This window comes from Oryzias latipes, chromosome 3 (genome assembly GCF_053564925.1).
Source record: "Oryzias latipes strain Hd-rR chromosome 3, Olatipes_Hd-rR_3.1".
Classification (NCBI taxonomy): domain Eukaryota; kingdom Metazoa; phylum Chordata; class Actinopteri; order Beloniformes; family Adrianichthyidae; genus Oryzias; species Oryzias latipes.
In genome coordinates this window covers 20,947,523-20,965,530 of record NC_136239.1, presented here as the reverse complement: position 1 = coordinate 20,965,530, position 18,008 = coordinate 20,947,523, and the positions used below count along the sequence as shown (strand labels likewise).

The 18,008-nt window shown below is 38.5% G+C and overlaps 1 long non-coding RNA gene across 1 annotated transcript; it reads left to right on the top strand.

Moving 5' to 3' along the window:
* The first annotated feature begins 5,240 nt into the window (after positions 1-5,240).
* Positions 5,241-9,679, top strand: LOC144990959 (uncharacterized). Its single transcript, XR_013654843.1, has 3 exons — positions 5,241-5,299; positions 8,303-8,381; positions 9,572-9,679. It is a non-coding gene; the product is annotated as an uncharacterized LOC144990959 (long non-coding RNA).
* Positions 9,680-18,008: the final 8,329 nt, after the last annotated feature.

Below are 18,008 nucleotides of genomic sequence, written 5' to 3'. Positions count from 1 at the left end.
TCACCGCTCCTCCAGGGGATGGGTCAAATGCAGAAAAGAATTTCCATATTGTGGGATTAGTATTATTATTATTAAAAAATCAGTAATGCTGGGAAGTGACCTTTACATGTTGGGTTATTTAGTTTCTATGAGTTTGATTCATGGTAAACATATTATGACTCCTTTAAAAATGGGGAAAAACTTATTTTTGTTTCAAAAAATAATTTTGAGTTCAATTAAAATACTGCTAAATTAATTCGACAAATAACTTTTTAATATTTATTTTATCACTTGTGCAGACTGCTTGCTCTTAATTGATCATCCTGAGGGTGGCAGCATTTACCTTTGTTTGTTTGAACTCTGCACGAACTGATTTGTTTTTCAGATATGTGGATTAAAAGACACTTAAAAATAACCCCGTGAGATGATAAAGGGAAAAATAGCTGAGAAAAGAAATATAATGATCTACAGATGATATCATGTTACCGTGGAAACACAGGTTATCAGCTCAAGGTGGCAGCTTTTCTCAGTCAATAATGCCTGACCTTGTCCATGTCTCTCTGTTGTTTTAAGCTGGAATCAAAAGGTTGTTCCAATGCCGTCTGACATTTATGTAAAAAAATGGGTTTTGCTCACCGGTTAAAAAATAAAGAATGAAATATATAACGTGAAGTGCACAAGATGGGACTAAATAACCCTTTCAAAATAGCATCAGTGGGCTTTATTGAGGCAGAGAATACCTGAACGGGCATATCATCCTGAGCCACAATCGATGCCCCGTGTAACATAATATTAGAGTCAGAACTCAGAAATGGACTGTGTCACATGTATTTTTAGCGGCAGACTATCTTCTTGCTTGTTGAAGTTATTTTTTTCCCCAGACGAAGCAACATTTTGAAATACAAACCTGCAGGACAAACAATGGGCATACAGATTTATAGTCTAAAAAAAGACGTGTCTCTCAGAGAACAGCCCAGTTTGCTGCTCGGATCCAGCATTGTTTTATCAGCACCCCATCCATCCCATCACAACCTGAACATTTTCTAGATAAAAACTACAATCAGGATAAATGCTAACCAGGCTTATCCGAAAGTCCTAAAGGGATAAATCTGCCTGTAATAGATGTAAAAATAATTCAGACATTGCCAACATCAGATTTCTGCAATTTTCAGTTTATTCTTGAAGAGGATGAACCGGTATGACAATGAAACATCACAAATTATAGAGCTGTTCATAGTCATGTGGAAAAAAGTACTTCAATCTGAAATTCTAAGATTATAGGGGACTAAATCTGGAAATTATGATAATGTAATAACATCTAGCTGCCTCATTTTCAAAGCTGAGTTTGTACCACCTCAAATCAACAACATTAGATCATTTCTTAAATTCACTCACTCATTTCCTATTCCCACATCGGCCTGTTCAGCCACTTAAGGGTCACAAGACGAACCACGCTGTGCGATTGTTCATTCATAAATGGTAAGCTGAAATGCAAAGACATTTCTGATGCCCTACATTGGGATTTGTAGAAACGTGCAGGCTGGGGCTAATTAGCACTTCTTGATTCTGCGACCATCAGCAAAATTGAACCTTTGGGTAACGTACTGCTCTGCTGGATTTATGTGTGTCAATTTAAAGAAAGACCCATAATGTTGCTGACTTCCCTAATAATGACAGTAAACATTTTACAAAAGACCTACAGCTACTAGGGGTATTATGATTTATTTCAACACTGATTCAATTCACAACCAAAAAAAAATATTGAACAAAGCAGACTGGTGTGTCAGATTCCTTTAGTGCTGTTTGTTTAGAAAGGTTTGCCAGTTTGTCTAACATATAAGCTTGTTTGACAGTTTTCATCTAAAACACGTTCAGTGTATTCTTTTGCTTATGATAAAAGATAACGATCTTAAACACATTAGTAAATCGTTAACATGCTGGCTACAAAACGGGTTTAGTAGATGAAATGGTTTCTTTTTATTTTTGCCATGATGCTTTATTAAGTGACAGCTAAACTTAGATTGTTATAGTGTCTAAATTGGGAGATAACCCTCAGTTTGAACTTGACTTTATTATTGCCTACAGGTAAAAGGTCACTTCTTAAGGAGGCTAATAATTTGGACTGTGTTAGCTTTTCTTTTTGTTTCATAATTTTGTTTTTACATGCAAAGTAAAGTAACATAAGCATCCAAAAGGAAGCTAGGATTTTAGCAAAAGCTGTGTTAAAAATTTCTTTGCTTTGTTTAACAGAGTTTGGAAGATAATTTTGAAAAAGTGAAAATGTTTCTGTCCCTAGGTGTGAATATGAGTGTTGCATGGGTGTGTGATTGTGGCCCTGCAACAGACTGGCGGCCTGTCCAGGATGTCCACTGCCTTCGCCCACAGTTGGGGACAGTCCCCGACTGCCCCGTGCCCCTCAAAAGGGACTAAACGGCTTAGAAGATGAATGAATGAATGAATGAATGAATGAATTACATTTTTTGGGGGGCTAACAATTTTGTTACAATTTGTTAACAATGAATTTCTTCGTTCTTCGTTTTCCTTTACGTTTTTAACAATGTAGTAGGGTAACCTCTACAATTGTCGTAAGTCTCCGTGATGAGTCTTTCATCAGGCTCTGTGATGTAGCTGGTCTTTCAGTATGGAGGTTCTCAGTAGTTAATTTACTTGTGTTCTTGCGTCTGATCTTGCCAAGCTTGTGTTCTTTGTCTTGGGTTTATTAGCAGTCAGTTGGGTTGGGTTGGCACTGCTGGCTCCTATTTCTGCCTGGGAGCTGGTGGCCTTTCAGGAGCATTGCTTATACTTTCAGAGTCCCTCTGGAACCAGCACTGGGGACGCCCTTTCAACACAGCTGATCTGAAACCACTAAAGCATATAAACTAAAGCAAGAACAAACACCTCCATCTCAGCATATTTCAGTGTTTGAATTTTTCACAGATGTTACTGTGATTTAGACTTGCTAATCACTGAAGCTTATCTGGAAACTCCTGAGGATCTTCTTGGAGCTTTTCCCTCAACAGATCAGCTGGATTGATCTTTTTCTAAGGGTTTTCTTTTTGTAGGAAAGGAGCCCTCCACTGGTCTGTTGCAAAACTGAAACCAGAATATGCTTAAACCATCAGTAAAATAACTACTGGAAACATTTAACAAGAGAGTTACACCTATTGTGTAACCCAGATAACAGAACAGACTTGATGAATCAGGATGCACCACTTCCACCCGACCTCATTTTCCACATGTTAGGTGACCCACAGTCTATGTTAATACTTATGGAACAAGTGACTGACAATACTTTCACAAGTAAGATGGAGTTGGTCTCAAACTACTAAACAATTGCTTATGAGATAATTTAGATGTGCTACATCTAATGCATATTTTTTTCGTGAATACAAATATATTCATGAGTGTAAATTCCACAAATACACATTAATGGTTTTAGCTTGTCATGTTTTCAACACCTTTTTTGATAACAATAACAGTGGACTTCAGGTCAATTAAAATAAAAATCCCAAATGTTTTCTTCCACATTTTTGTTATATCGGCTGAGCCACTCTGTCCCCAAAATGAACAATGTTCAATTGTTATGCTCACTGGATTTAATATAACCTAATATTTAAAAAAGATTATTAGTTGATTGATTTATTTTTTTTAAATGTAACTCAATATGCAACACCGTTGTCAAAGCGTACGAGCCAAAAAGCACACATAGACAGACGTATGATGCCACAGCAGGGATGAAGGTAAACCTTATTATCTCCTAACAAGGTAATTTGTTGTACAGCCAACAGAGGAAAAAGCAATAATTAAATTTAAGAAAATAGAACATTCTTACTCAGCAGAAGTGCAACGTACGAATAACTGCAGAATTGAATATTGCTGTGTTGAGGATGCTGTGTGATTCACATCCTCCGTTCTTAGCAGCTGAGGTGGAAGCAGGATGCTCAACTCCTAAATCATTTTCCATTTCTTGATAATTGGCAAAGATAGCTTGTATACCTCCCTATGAAAGGACACAGCTGTGGTTACCATGGATACAAACTGAGCATGTACCACAAAACAAATGCTTGGCCGCCCCATATTGTCCACACGTTGCCACGAGCCAGTGATCCATCAATATCACCTTGCTGGAAAGTAAAGCCATACAATAAAAATATCCAACCTGTTTTTTTCGCAGAAAGACCCTCCCTGTCATGGTGACAAGTGCCATTTCATTAGGTGGGGGGGAGTTATCTGGACCAAATCAGATAAACACACACATATATATACTCACACCAGCTGTCCCTCATGTTCTTGACATTAATCCTGGCTCAGGGTCAGCTTTGAAGAATATCTGTCACATATTGCTTGCAATATACACACCCTTGATAGGTTTAATAATATATAAATGCTGTAAACATTTAGGTTGTGTGAAGTGGCCTTGGCCACCTAGTACATAATAAATGATAAAAAAGAGAACATGAGATGTCTTTTCTTAGCACCATCACTGGTGTCCTGCTGGGTTAATTAAAACAAACAGATCTTTGCTGTCCTGGGTGACAGCTCATGATCAGTAATTCAATACTTGGCTGTCAACTTATATGGCACCTTTTATCTGGTATTGTTTGAGCTTGGCCTCATTTCTCAGATAAACCCTCATTCTTAGCACAAAGATTCAGTATGTGGGGCACGACAGTGACACGCTAACCCCCCTGGCATCACCGAGTTTGAAGCTGGACAGGTTTTGATGGGGAGAAAAACTTGCTTGAGAGTCCTTTATAGGGCATTGAATCAACCCCAGATGTATTGTTTTTACTGACCGTCCTTAGCAACCCACACAGTGAGTGCTGCTTCAGAGCTCAGTCAGCCCTAATTTATTTCATACATGTCTGTTTAAAATCTGTGTCAGGAGTGTTTAGTTAGTTAAGTAAACACATCTAAACAATTGCAGTAGACTAAGAAGTATAGATTTGTATTTAACTGTGAGGGGTGCCATTTCTGAAGAAAGTTAAGTTACACCTTTAATGACAAAGCAGTTTTTTTTTGTTCTACTGTGAATTCAATACCATCTTTTAGGTGTTGCTTTTCAGAGTGAAACATTTCTTTGTACGGTTAATGGTTCTCTACTCGGTGCTGATACCTTTACAAGATGTTTGAGAAATTAAATGAAACTACTTCTGTTTTGATGCATTTGGACTTCAACACACACACTGGTTTTTCAAGCCTTTAATCAGACTTTATGACAACAAATCATCTTAAAAACATCCTTTTTTTCTCTCTCATTTATCTACCCTTCATGCTGCAGAAGACAGAGAGTGAGGGAACCCCAATCCTGGGAAGCAAGGTGAGGAAGGTAACCATGGCAAGTAACCATGAAAACAGAGTGGCAGGTACAGGTACTGTGTAATAGTTACTGTAGATCACATGTGAAGAACCAGAGGGAGCCCCAAAGACGCTTTCAGTTATTTTCATAGCAAATTCAGGGGTCATAAATGTACAGCTAACATGTTTAAACATAAGCACTTATTAATAAAAGATTGGTTTGCTCAAAATGTTAAGAAAATCCACTTGAGATTTGACTGAACAATAAATTGGTGTTACCAAGCCATTAATGCTCAAAGAAATTAATTTGGGACTTTTAACTAATTTCGGCACAAAAAAAATATTTTAAGTTGTGAAAAAATGCAGGATTATTGTGCTTTTTTTTTTTTTTTAGGAAACATTGGCTAGATTTATATGCTGATGCCATCATTTGGATAAAATAGCAAAATTCATGATTCCAAATTTTTCTTTGTATTTCAAAACTTAGAAAACCTTTGCATGCAGAGTAGTTGAATAAGCAATACATTTGAGAGAAAAGACATAAACAGATGCAAGAATGTTTCAAATCGGATTTGATACATTTATAATTATAAACAATTCTGTAGTCACTATGTAATCTGTTTCTTCATTGGGATGGACCCCTGTTTCTTGAAGTAAAAAAACAAACCAAGAGAAAATGAAGACCTAAAGGTAATAACACACAACTGGATGTAAATAGAATTAGTAAAAATGGCCATTCTTTGCAGAAGCGATTACATGCTTAAAAAGTAGTTTTGATTTTTTGTTGCAGCACTGGTCTGGAAGTTAATGTTTTGCACACAAGCATTTTCTACGGCGAGCTTAGGGAAAAGTAATAGTTTTAAATACAAAAAAACAGAACTCAATCATTCTTTAATTCTTCTTAATTTTTTGAGTTAACCTTCTACACACATAGTCACAGGACCCCAGTTTAGCACAATTGACTACTGTGTTAATATAGCCCAAAATAGGATGTCCACGTGGATGCCAGGTCTTAGGAGGTTAACTTTAAAAACTTAAAAAAGCATCTAATTGTGCAAAACACTCCACATAAAATTCATTTTTTTAACTACATCCAAGCATTTAAATGCTTGAACTACTGTACATTCAAACATTTCCAAATACAAACATTTTAAAACAGTGTGCTGAATCTCAGAATAAAGCAACAAAGCAGTTCAAATTATGACTTCAAAAAGAGGAAGCGGTTTTCTTCTATGAATGTATTTATATTTGGCAAATCTAACAACAGCTTATTTTCTTAAACATCATATAAGAACTGAAATAAAAAAAAATCCCTCAATTTTGATGCTATTACATTTAATAATAATAAAAGGTTTTACTTTAGTTTTAACAATTTATATTTCAAGTTTTTCATTTTGATATTCACTTTTTAGTAAACTTTTGTTACTTACAATCTTTACGCTTGTTTCTTTATGTGATAAATGTCAAACTTAGTTAATATAAAATCCTCAAAATGTTTAATAAATCTAACGTCTGAAATCTCTGACTCCAAATTATCATCATTTAACTTTTTAATGTGGAATGTGAAGTTGGAAGAGTGGATTGTAGCATTAGATAAATAGCATTGTGAACCAAAATGATGCAACTTTTTGTATCAATATACAAAAAAAACTTAATTTCATAAATTATTATCTCTATGATGCAAATTTAAACTTTGAAGTATGATCTAGGGGAAAAAAAGCTTAATTGTTTAACTGAAGGCACCAAACTTTTGTTTATTATAAAGATTAGATTACATTTAAAAAAAAGATTTCAGTCAAACTTGCTAAATATTTATTTTTTATACAATTGAAGGATTTATAGCAGTTTATAGCAGAGTCCAACTGAAAAACAAAAACAGTCTGATAACTGTACATGTTTGAGTGTGATGGATGCATGTGATCATGTCTGTGTCTATCCTTTTGGATGCTCTCCAAAAACATCAGAGACCTCTGCTCAGTTTGATCCGTGCCGCATAAGCTATCTGCTGCAGGTCCCACAGCCAACCACCACTGACACATTCAAGTCAGAGGGGTCAGCCGTATATCCAGAAGTGACACAAGTTTCCAGGGCTCATATCCCTCAGGTCCACAAGGTCAAAAATAGTCCCTGTTAGCCTTTTATAAATCAGAGTGTTTCTATAAAAAGCTTCTGGGTGACCAGAAACATCAGTTGAAGCCACATCGCCCTATCTTTAACTTTATTTATGTCCTGGTGTTGACAGTTCCACTTGCAAAGCTTTCCAGTCACCGTCACATGTGTGCCGAGCCCTGGGTCCAATGCTGGAAAGCACCATGGAGGGAAAACAGTAATCAGTCAGCCCACAGCGCTGGTCAGCCTGGATCCCTTAGAGAAACAAGCCGCCTAACAGCTGCTGAGTTAACGGCTTGATGGTTCTCGCCCTGAGATTCTTTCCATCTACTAGTGTTTATGGAGCTCTGCTCAGATGACAGATAAGCATGTCCACTATTGTTAAAAGATGACTGGCACAATTATAACTGTCGCACGTGAGAACCATTGTTAAATGAGAGCTGTAAAAATAGAAGTTTTATTAGCTGTAGCTCTCTATAACAAACACAAGCCACCTTTCTCTGACTTTGGCAGATGTATTTTATTCACACTGTATTAACATTCATCCCTGGCCTTCTCTGTGACACCTACAAGGCCCTTTAGCTATCATGTTGAAGCATTAGGAATTCCCTGCGCAAGAGCCATTAATTAAGGACTTCCAAAAGGCAACTAGCACTCTGAAAAGCAAAATGCTGTTCAGGATCATTGCAAATAGAGCTAAACACATCAGATTGTGACAAACTGTAAATTTTGTACCAAGGGTTACTTGCATTGCACTGAAAACCTTTCTTAATTTTTTGGAACTTGGTTTTTGACTTGTTAGAGTCAAAAACCTTGCAGTGTCACTAAATTAAAAAAAAAAAACTGCCATGGTGATGCAGCACTCTCTGTTCTGACCGGATAGGTTAGAGTAACACTGCGGTTGCTCTGTTGGCAGATGTTGATTTTCCAGCTTTGGCAATCCACACCAGCAAAAAGTCAGCGGAGAGGTTCCTGCGTGACTCCCAGTGGAAAAAGTGAGTATGCTCCTCCTCCCCAGACATTTGTCTTCCTCATCTCTTCTATTTCTTTTCATGGGTTTCATCAAGAACAGTTCAGAGCATGTTTGCCCACACAAAGGACAGTGGGTCTCCTCCCACTCAAGCTTCAGTTCATGAGTGATGGCAGAAACCACATTCAAAGTGGACAAAGAATGTGTAGGTGGACTGTGTTTATGTCTGAATCTGTTTCTGCTTGTGGGCGTCTCACACTTTTACACAGTCACAGCTGTTGCTCTAATGGTCTTTTTGTCTTTTCATTAGATTTCCATCCATACAGCAAGTAGGTGGCCATCATTTCTATCAGTAATCACCTATTGCACTTTGTGCCGGTCTGTGTTTGGCTTGAAGATTGTAATCATGCAAATGCTTTTGCCAAGATGTGTCAGTGCTCAATGTGTGTGTGGGACGAGTGAGTCTCGGGGAAAGAAGTGATTGGACCATTTTCATGTCATCTGCTGTCATGTTCTGGAAGTCTGTTAGCGTTTTTGTCTTGAAAAGCAGAAATGCACTTGTGCAAATCAGGCAGATATTATAATGAATGTTTTGTATTTAACAAACATTTTAGACACAACTTTAAATAAGCCTTAAGTACTTTTATTTAAAATTAAACGAGGAACCACTTTTTAATACACATCCTAAATAAAGCATTTTGTTGTAAAGTACAATTGTAGCATCTGAATGATACAAAAAAGTTAATCTATTCTATTTTTTATTGTATTTATGAAAATTCTTACTAACAGGTCAGTCTAAATGCTGTGTAGCAAGAGCTGCACTTGAGTATTTCCCATCAAATAAGCATATTTTGGAATAGGATGGGCTTCGTATTGTGCCAAAAGATGACAACAACTCAAATGAATTTTAAAGAATATTGGAAAAGTATGATTAGATGAAATTAACAATTAAACAAATAAAAATCAGTTTCTCCTTTATTTCTCATTCTCTGGAATGATCAGTTGTCTCATAATGTATCACACATGAGCTTCACACTAAAACATGAGTCTATCCAGTTATAATGAGGTTCTTTCCAAAAGTATTTTTATTTATTGTTCATTGTTCTGAATCTGAATGTGTTCTTTGGGCTTCTTAACTTGTTCCATATTTTCTCCATGCTCTAATAAGTGTCAAATGCACTAATTGATCACATTTATTCTTCTGTTGTTCAACAGTTGAATGATTCTGAAGGATCATCCCCAGCGGGCAGGTTTGGGGGAGCCAGCTGGCAGAAATGAAAGTAGACTATGAGCTTGCACAAGATAGCAGTGGCTCAGCATTAGCTTCTAAGTTTGGCTTGTGTGGTTTCTATTTTAGTTTTGATCGGAAAGGTTCTCTAAATGTTTTTGGCAAGTCGAATGGCATGCTGCTAACTGCTGACTTATGAGAAGCGGTTGCTTGATAAAGCTCACACTGCAGATGGCTGCTGGTTGTTCTGCATGCTCTCTGTCTATGTTAGGGAGGGAATCCACCATGGTGTTGGTTACAGATATACCATTAGCTATTTCCTAGTAGAACCTTCTTTGTTACCTTGGGTTCTGTTGAGTGCATTCTAATGAAACCACATATTCATTATTCAGTCTTAGATGTGCACCTTCTGTTTTGTCCAGTTAAACACATTTATTCCCTGTTTTCTTACACCTAAGCAATTTTTGTGCCACATCAGATTCACAATCAGAGCACAATTTTGTTTCATTTCAAGTTTACAATTCTGTTGCAAATTAACTTAATAATTATAAAAATAAAGTTTTTTTTTAAATAAAATAAATGAAAAAAGATAATAAATAATGCAGTATATACAGTCAGAATGTAGATGATGCAAGAACGACCATGGAGTACGACCATTGACAGTGAATGAGAACTGCACTGAGTGTGACGTCACTCATATAAAATGGGCTCCAACTATTTTTTCACGATATGAACATGTTGAAAGAAGTTATCATCAATGAGCGGTGATTGGTTTGAGTTATTCTAAGCCAACATTTCTATGGCAACCACTCTCACCAAACAGGAGTGAGCTTGTTGGAAGTCCACACTTCTACTCCTACTATGGGGAGAATCTGGTTGTGTCTGAATTCCTTCAATCACTACATAGTGCACTACATAGTGCACTATTTAGTGCGTTCGCCATTTTGTTGGTGTGTCTGAGTCTACAATTCCAAGACCCAGACCCACTCAAAACCAGACATTTACATGCACTGAAGGCACCTGTGGATAGTATGCATCTTGAACCTGGTGTGACAGGGGAAAAACACAAAACCTGAAAACAGAGCATTACAGTCAAGAAAAATTATAATGAACTGGAAGTTTAATTGAACTGCGTTCCGTTCAACTTAAAGACACCTTTTCTTAAAGATAGACGTGTCCGAATTCCCACACTACTCACTATAATGCATTATATGGTCTCCAACCCTGTTCCTCGTGAGCTACTGCACAGCTTGTTCTGCAGCTAACCCTGCTTTAGTAATCACTGGTCACCTGGATCAGATGTGTTCAGTCAATCAGAAACTGGGCTCACTCAATCCAGCTAATCAGGAACTACTGAAGAGGAGTTAGCTGCAAAACAAGCAGCGCAGTAGCTCAGAATGAGCAGGGTTGGAGATGGCTGCTTGGCGAATATAGATCACAATGCATTGTGTTTGAACAATTTTTCATTTGACAGCCAGAGTGTGAGTCAACTGTGGACTGTCCCTGGTCATCATTTTCACTTCAGTCTAGACGTGTCACATATTTCTCATAGGGTATGTCCGAATTCCCACCCTAATTCCTAACGACTAAAAAAACTAAATAGTGCGGGACTATTTAGTGCCCTGGATTTTAAAGGCAATTTGGACACCATGCTCACTACTTCTTTTTTTAAACTGGGAATATGATGTCATTGATTTAACAAAGTGGAAAATCTCATTGATATGAGCGTTTTGTGACCACCATTTATGAACCCACAGTGTTCTGAAGATGAAATCGTTGATATTTTATTAAAAATGTACATTTAAATAAATTTTCTTTGCAAAAATTGTTCAACAATGCATTGTGGTATATATTCGCAAATGTAATGAGTATCGACACACACTGGTTTTTCGCAGAGACTTCTGGGAAACTTCTAGGGCACTCGATTTTGGAATTGTAGATTTGAACAGCACTACAAAATGGAGAACACACTATATAATGTACTATGTAGTAAGTAGTGAAGGAATTTGGACTTAGCATCAGACAACACCACAGTGTGGATTTATTTTACTGGTACTTGTGACCAACACAGTTGTACCGAGAGAAATATAAAAATTCCCAATGTAAATACAGTTATTGCAAATGTGGAGACCCACTTTCAAAGTTCCATAGATCTTTAAATCAATAGCTGAAAACAGACCTCATTAAGAGTTCTCTTGAAAATTGCTTGGAACCTAAGACATTGGCTGTTTTACAGGACTGACCCTGTCTAGAAATCTGTAATGTACACTTGTGGTTGAGACATTATGAAACAAGTATGCTTAAAAAAATGGGATGGAAAGGTTCTTTGGGCTTTGCCGCAAACTTTGTCTTTAGAATCTGAAAAGTATTTATTCTCCATGCTAAAAATATGTGGTTGTGAAAGTTGGAACAACATTCTCTAGTTGTTCATATTTAATGTTGAATGAGAGTTGTCACTTCTTATTTATTAACATAACACAAAAAAGAAGTAAGGAATGTGAGGTAGAGTGTTTTAATGATCTTGTACTAAACTTGTGGTCACCTTTTTTTTTCTTGTGATGGCTGTTTTAATTACATTAACAAATATACTCATGTAAATTAGTTATTTATTGTTTAAAAAAAAACTCAAATTGTTTAATCTTAATAGGAATTGCTAATCCACAAATCTCTTCTTCCAGTTTTCTATTTAAAACCAGCAAATTCTTCAACAGCTGGTCCAAATCTTGGTAACACAGATGACACCTGAGCTGGCATAACTCGTTTATTTTGTGACGCCCCTGCAGTACACCACAAAATGGTGTAAGATGCTAGCAGGCAGTGCATTCATAGAACTCTATGAGTAAGTGGTTGGCTTGATGTGCAGAAACCTCTGTGCTGAGTATGGAGTGGAAGTCCCAAGGTCAAGATGGGAAACACCTCTGATGGTACTTGAAAAGATCAAGATTCTGTGGGACTTCTGAGTACAGACAGACAAAATGGTACCAGCCTACAGAACAGACATAGCAGCGCTGAACAAGAGGGAGAAAATTGCTGTAGGAATCCCAACAAGCGGGAGGAAGAACAAGCTGTAGAAAAATGTGGAAGGTGAAGATAACAGTGGTCCCTGTGGTAATTGGAACACTAAAGGCTGTGACCCCCAATAGGGAAAATGGCTCCAGTAGATTCCAGGAACATCATATATTTACATCACAATACATCACAGTTTACAGTGTTTTCATGAAAATGCCTGCAGTTAAAATATATATGCAATCATTAAGCCAGAAAGTCCTAATGGCACAAACGAACACCTACAGACCACTGCTGTGACGTACAGTAGCTAAGTTAACTTTTGTGTGTATTGCTGCTGCTCATTGGCTAAAATTGTTCATTTCCAGTTTCCTGTTTTGATGATATGAAATGCAAGGGTGACTACAGCTTCTGACATCCCATAAATAGCAAGAGTGACGCACATACGCTGTCAAACACCCATTTCCTTTGACAAGCAGTTAAAGCTGTTTTCCTGGTCAGAACATTAAATTACTGTATTAAATAAATGACAGATAACAGAAAAAAATGACCCTTTCTCCACTAGGGATTTTAACCCAAACATTTAATATGAATGTGTGTTCCACATAAAGCCTTCTAGTCTTTAATTTCAGTGCTGAAAACCCCATTAGTTTGATTCTTGCAGGCTTTCAGTCAGCCAGACAACACTAGAGGAAATAAAAAGAAAGCATTAGAGAGGATGGTAGTTGCAATCAATTTCTGTTAATTACAAGCAATGATGAAGTGATCATCAGTAAATGTTAAACTGTTAAAGTGACAAAATATCTTCTTGCGAAACTGTACCATACATAATGCTGAGAAGAAAAGACCAGTTGTCCCTATGAAAATAATTTCTCAACAATTTTATTCCAATTTTCGATCTTCTAATGTTTAGGTAAGTTGCAAAAATGAGCTAATGTGAGAATGGATATGAATTTTGAGGGTAAATGTAAACATAAAAAAGGCTGTAAATGTATAATCCATGAAAAGTTGTTGTCTTATGGAAACCCACAAAGATGCATCACAACAAATCAAAGTACTTCTGGCTGTCAAACACTGTAGACCAACATTGACTAATGCAAAGCTCTATTTGTGACATAAATAGTGTTGACCCAAGTCAACCCAGTGATGGATGGCTAACAATACAAACTTGTTTTACTGCCACAGAACATGAGTAGTTTACAGTCAACAAATCTTTTTCTCTATGTCCTGGTGTTTTAAAGTAAGAACATTTGTTTTCTAGATTAAAATAGGCTTGATAGATGGATGGATGAATGTATGGACAAACAGAAAAATTGACAGATGTAGATATAGGCTGTAAGTACTGCTTTCAGATTAGTTTCAATCATTTGAGAGACATAATCTCTTTAACATTTCTTGAGTCTGTGACACGCTCACCGGATTCCCAAACCATTTTAAATAATTCCTCTTTCCACGCGGAGAACTGGCAGCTCTGCTCCTCAATGTAGTGGATAAACAAGCTTCTTATCATAATCTCAAGGGTGACGCCCTTCAAAGAAAAGCTTTTCCAAGCTGTTTATGACCTTAAGGCTGCACTGTAGATTTACTGGTGAACGGACAGTTTAATCTTTAAAATAGGCTTTCCCATCACCCCAACAGACGAAACTGCCTGTCAGTCTCCAGCTCCATGGATAACAACTTATTCCTGACTCTTTAAGGACAATTCACCACTAGTGCAGTTTTCTCATCCCAGGTTCATCATGATTGACTGGAAACAGTCAAAATTTCTGCTGTTCATTTAATTAATTTTAAAGGGCCACATGTCCTGCTATAAGTAGCCCCAAAGGGAATTCTGACAAAGTATGGACTTGTTTGTAAGGTCTTTTTTATAATTTTTTAAATAAGATGGACATTCCATTGTACATACTTAGAGGGTAATGACTGGACCCACAGTATACAGTGAAAGCTGATTCGTCACACTAAACTCACAGACACTGGACCCACCCAGAGAAAATAAAGTTCCCTCCTTAAAGTGTGACAGTTGATCTGTCACATGCATCTTCTGAAAAAGGCCATTTTCTGTCAACTCAAAAATATAAATCGGTACTTTACTGTTTTTGCTCCTTGGCACTTCACTTTTACATTTAGAAAAGATTTTTAGACCCAAACTGCATTAACGGGAAAAAAAAACATCTTTTAAAGTTTTTATTGGTAGCATGGTGTTAGGGTTCAGTGTGGGGCAAACAGTCAGGGGACTCTGTTTAGAACAGGGGTGTCAAACATAAGGCCCGCGGGCCATGTCCGGCCCGCCAGATGGTTCAATACGGCCTAGTCACGAAGAGTAAAAATCATAAGGATGTTTTTTTTAAAAAGCACGTTTCTTTTTTTTTTTTTTTAACTTGTCCTGTCCAACAGCTGGGCAGACAGATGAGAGTTGAGGGCCTCTTGTGTAGGACATATTTTACTTTAACAAGAGGGGTTATTAATCTTCAGACAAACCAAAGGTATGACTGAATAAACCCCTTTTGTAATTGAGGCCAAACTTTATTAATTTCAATCATGTTTGAAAATCTTTGGTGTTGGACCGGACGGAAAAGGAAAGAGGGGAAGAAGAGAGAGGGACGTTAGAGAGAGGGGGGGGGGGTAGAAGGGTGATAATAGGAGGGGAAGGGGGATAAGACCATGAAGCAGCATAAAGCAACAAGTTTACTGGTTGTTAATCATTATGGTAAGGTTCAAATGTAGTACAAAAAGGGCGGAGCCTGTCCACACACACACTCAAATGTTATAAACACACCTGCTAGCTGCAAAAATGTCCACCTGTCGACATGTACACAAAACAGATAGTGTTCACACACGCATACTTATGCCTTAAAACCAACTAGTGTGAAATATTTCAGTCATTCAATCATGCAAACTGTTAGTGCAAAGGTGAGCTAACACCTGTGCTCAGGTGAGTGTTTATGTTCTTCTAAAATGGATGGTGGAACGTGAAAAGAAGGAGGGAGAGTGTCCAGCCATCCCCACCCCAAGACCCCCACCGCAGCAGCAGCGGCAGCCGGAATCCCCCCAACGCCACACGGGAACCGGCAGGGAACAACCGCCGCCCGGGCGACCAAGCCCGCCACCCAGGCCAGGGCCAGCAGGACCGCCGCAAGGCCCCCAGAGCCAGAGAGCAGGGAGGCACGGAGGGAAAGAGAGCGCTGCCCCAGCCCAACCAGGAGAGCAGCCCCCCCGCCGCGCCGGGAGAGCCCAACGCAGGGCCCCACCGAAGAAGGACGCCCACAGCCCCAGACGAGCACCCCACCACCACCCAGGAGTTCCAGGCATCCCCCCGCCCCAACCCCAGGTACGAACCAGGACCCCCCAAGGGAGACCCGCTCCGCACTCCAGGCAGCCATCCGCCCGGCCCACGGTTGGTCCAGGGAGGAGCAAGGCAGGGGCCCGCCGCCCCCGCCCAGGAGGGGGGAACCCCGGGGAAAAAAGAGGGCCCACAAGGGGTGTTGTAAATATGGCCCGACCAGGCTCGGCACGTTTCTAGTCCATTCCTGTGGCGAGTCATGATTTTGTAAAGAAAAAAAACGAAATGCGCAATTCCGCCACTAGGGGGAGCAAAGGAAAAGCAAAACAGGTGAAACAGCATATCTCTGCAGGTGCCAAAACCAAAACCCAACAGCTTTGTGTCTGGGTAAGATGCAGTTTGGTTCCCCGAGATCCTCACCACTGTTACATTGCTATAAGAATGATCAGTAGTGACACCCTAATGACCAAAATGTTGTCAAAAAGAAAAAAAGGTTGAAGTGGAGTGCAGAGCTTTCCAGGAAAAATGGACAGAGTTTTATTTGTTCACAGAGCTGAATGCAAAACCTGCAAGCTTGGTATGTCATCAACAGGTCGCAATGCTCAACGAATATAACATTCAGCACCACCATGTGACTCACCACAAAGAAAAGTTTCACCATTTGGTGTTAAGAAAAGAGAAGATTTACCAACTATTAGCTGGACTAACAAAATAACTGTCTGCATTTACTGTGGCCGTGACGTCAGTGATGGAGCAGTGACAGCTACCTTATTGCAAACAAGGTGGAGCAAACATCCAAACCATTTTTGGATGGTGAACTTAATGAAAAATGCTGAAGGAAGGCTGCAGAAGTGTTGTACCTCAAAAAGCAGTTTACGTTTGCCAACATGAGTCTGTCAAGGATTACGATTCCATAAAAACATCTCTGAGGAGACATAGGTGCCAAATGAAGGAATCCAGTCATTTATTGTATTTTCGGTCGCTGTTAATGAAAGCACTGACATCACAGATATATATAGCCGTGCATATTTATTAGAGGTGTTAAAGAGACCATCACACTGTAGTTTCTTGAGTTGATGGACACAACAGCAGCATATGACATAGTCAGCTCTCTAGTTACTGTGCTGGACAACGTTGGGGTGAACTGGTCACGTGATGTCAGTCTGGTCACTGATGGTGTCCCTTTAATGGTCAGGAAAAAGATAGGTGTTGCCACAAAATTCAGGCAGCCAACCAGGAAAAGATTCTTGGACATTTCATTGTGTTTTGCACACTTGAATAACTGTAAATGTGTTTTTGCACCGGATTTGAATTCTGATATTGATGGTGGGGTGAAGTTTCAGGAGAGAAAGGAGGTTAACTCCAAATTCTTATGTTCACAAATGTTTGCAAGTTTAATTTAGTTTAATTTTTCATTGATTTGCACATTTACGTTTTAGGCAGGTGTTTCATTTTTTTCCGTAGTCCCTCCTGAGTTTATTATTGGTATTGCTTCAGGGTCAGATGTAAAATATTCAGTCTGTGTAAACTTAAATAAACCAATTTCTTATAAAGTGAAATGCATTTTATTTTAGATCCATTGGCCTCTGTGAATGAATGTGTAATAATAAGTGATTAGGGTGACAAAAAAAAAAGCGATTTTTTGCTTTTATGTTAGTGTTCCAGCCCAATTGGGAACATACGGGTTGAATGTGGCCCCTGAACCAAAATGAGTTTGACACCCCTGTTTTAGAAGATCTCCCTCTGCCAGAAGGAAGTGCTTCAGTAGCATACAGAACTTTGAAAACTAAGTATGAATGGACCATGTGCAGCCTTGTGATCTTATATTTACTTTGTTTATCCAGTTTTGCAAAAGGAAAAAACGTTCTAAAACAGCATTGAAGAGCAGCTACAGAAATAGTTGGCAGCTGGTGTACATCAGTCGCAATAAGGCAATATTTAATGCTATCAAGCTGTGTGCATCATCACTGTCAGTGAATCACTTAAGTGTGAAAAATGGAAAACCTCAAATGGCCCTGACCTCAGTCAGCTGTCCCTTAATTGTGGAGAGTTTATATTAGTCAGAGTTAATCTGCTGAGAGGCCATACTGAAAAGAATTCACAACACAAGTTCATTCCCATGCCCTGCAGGACAATTA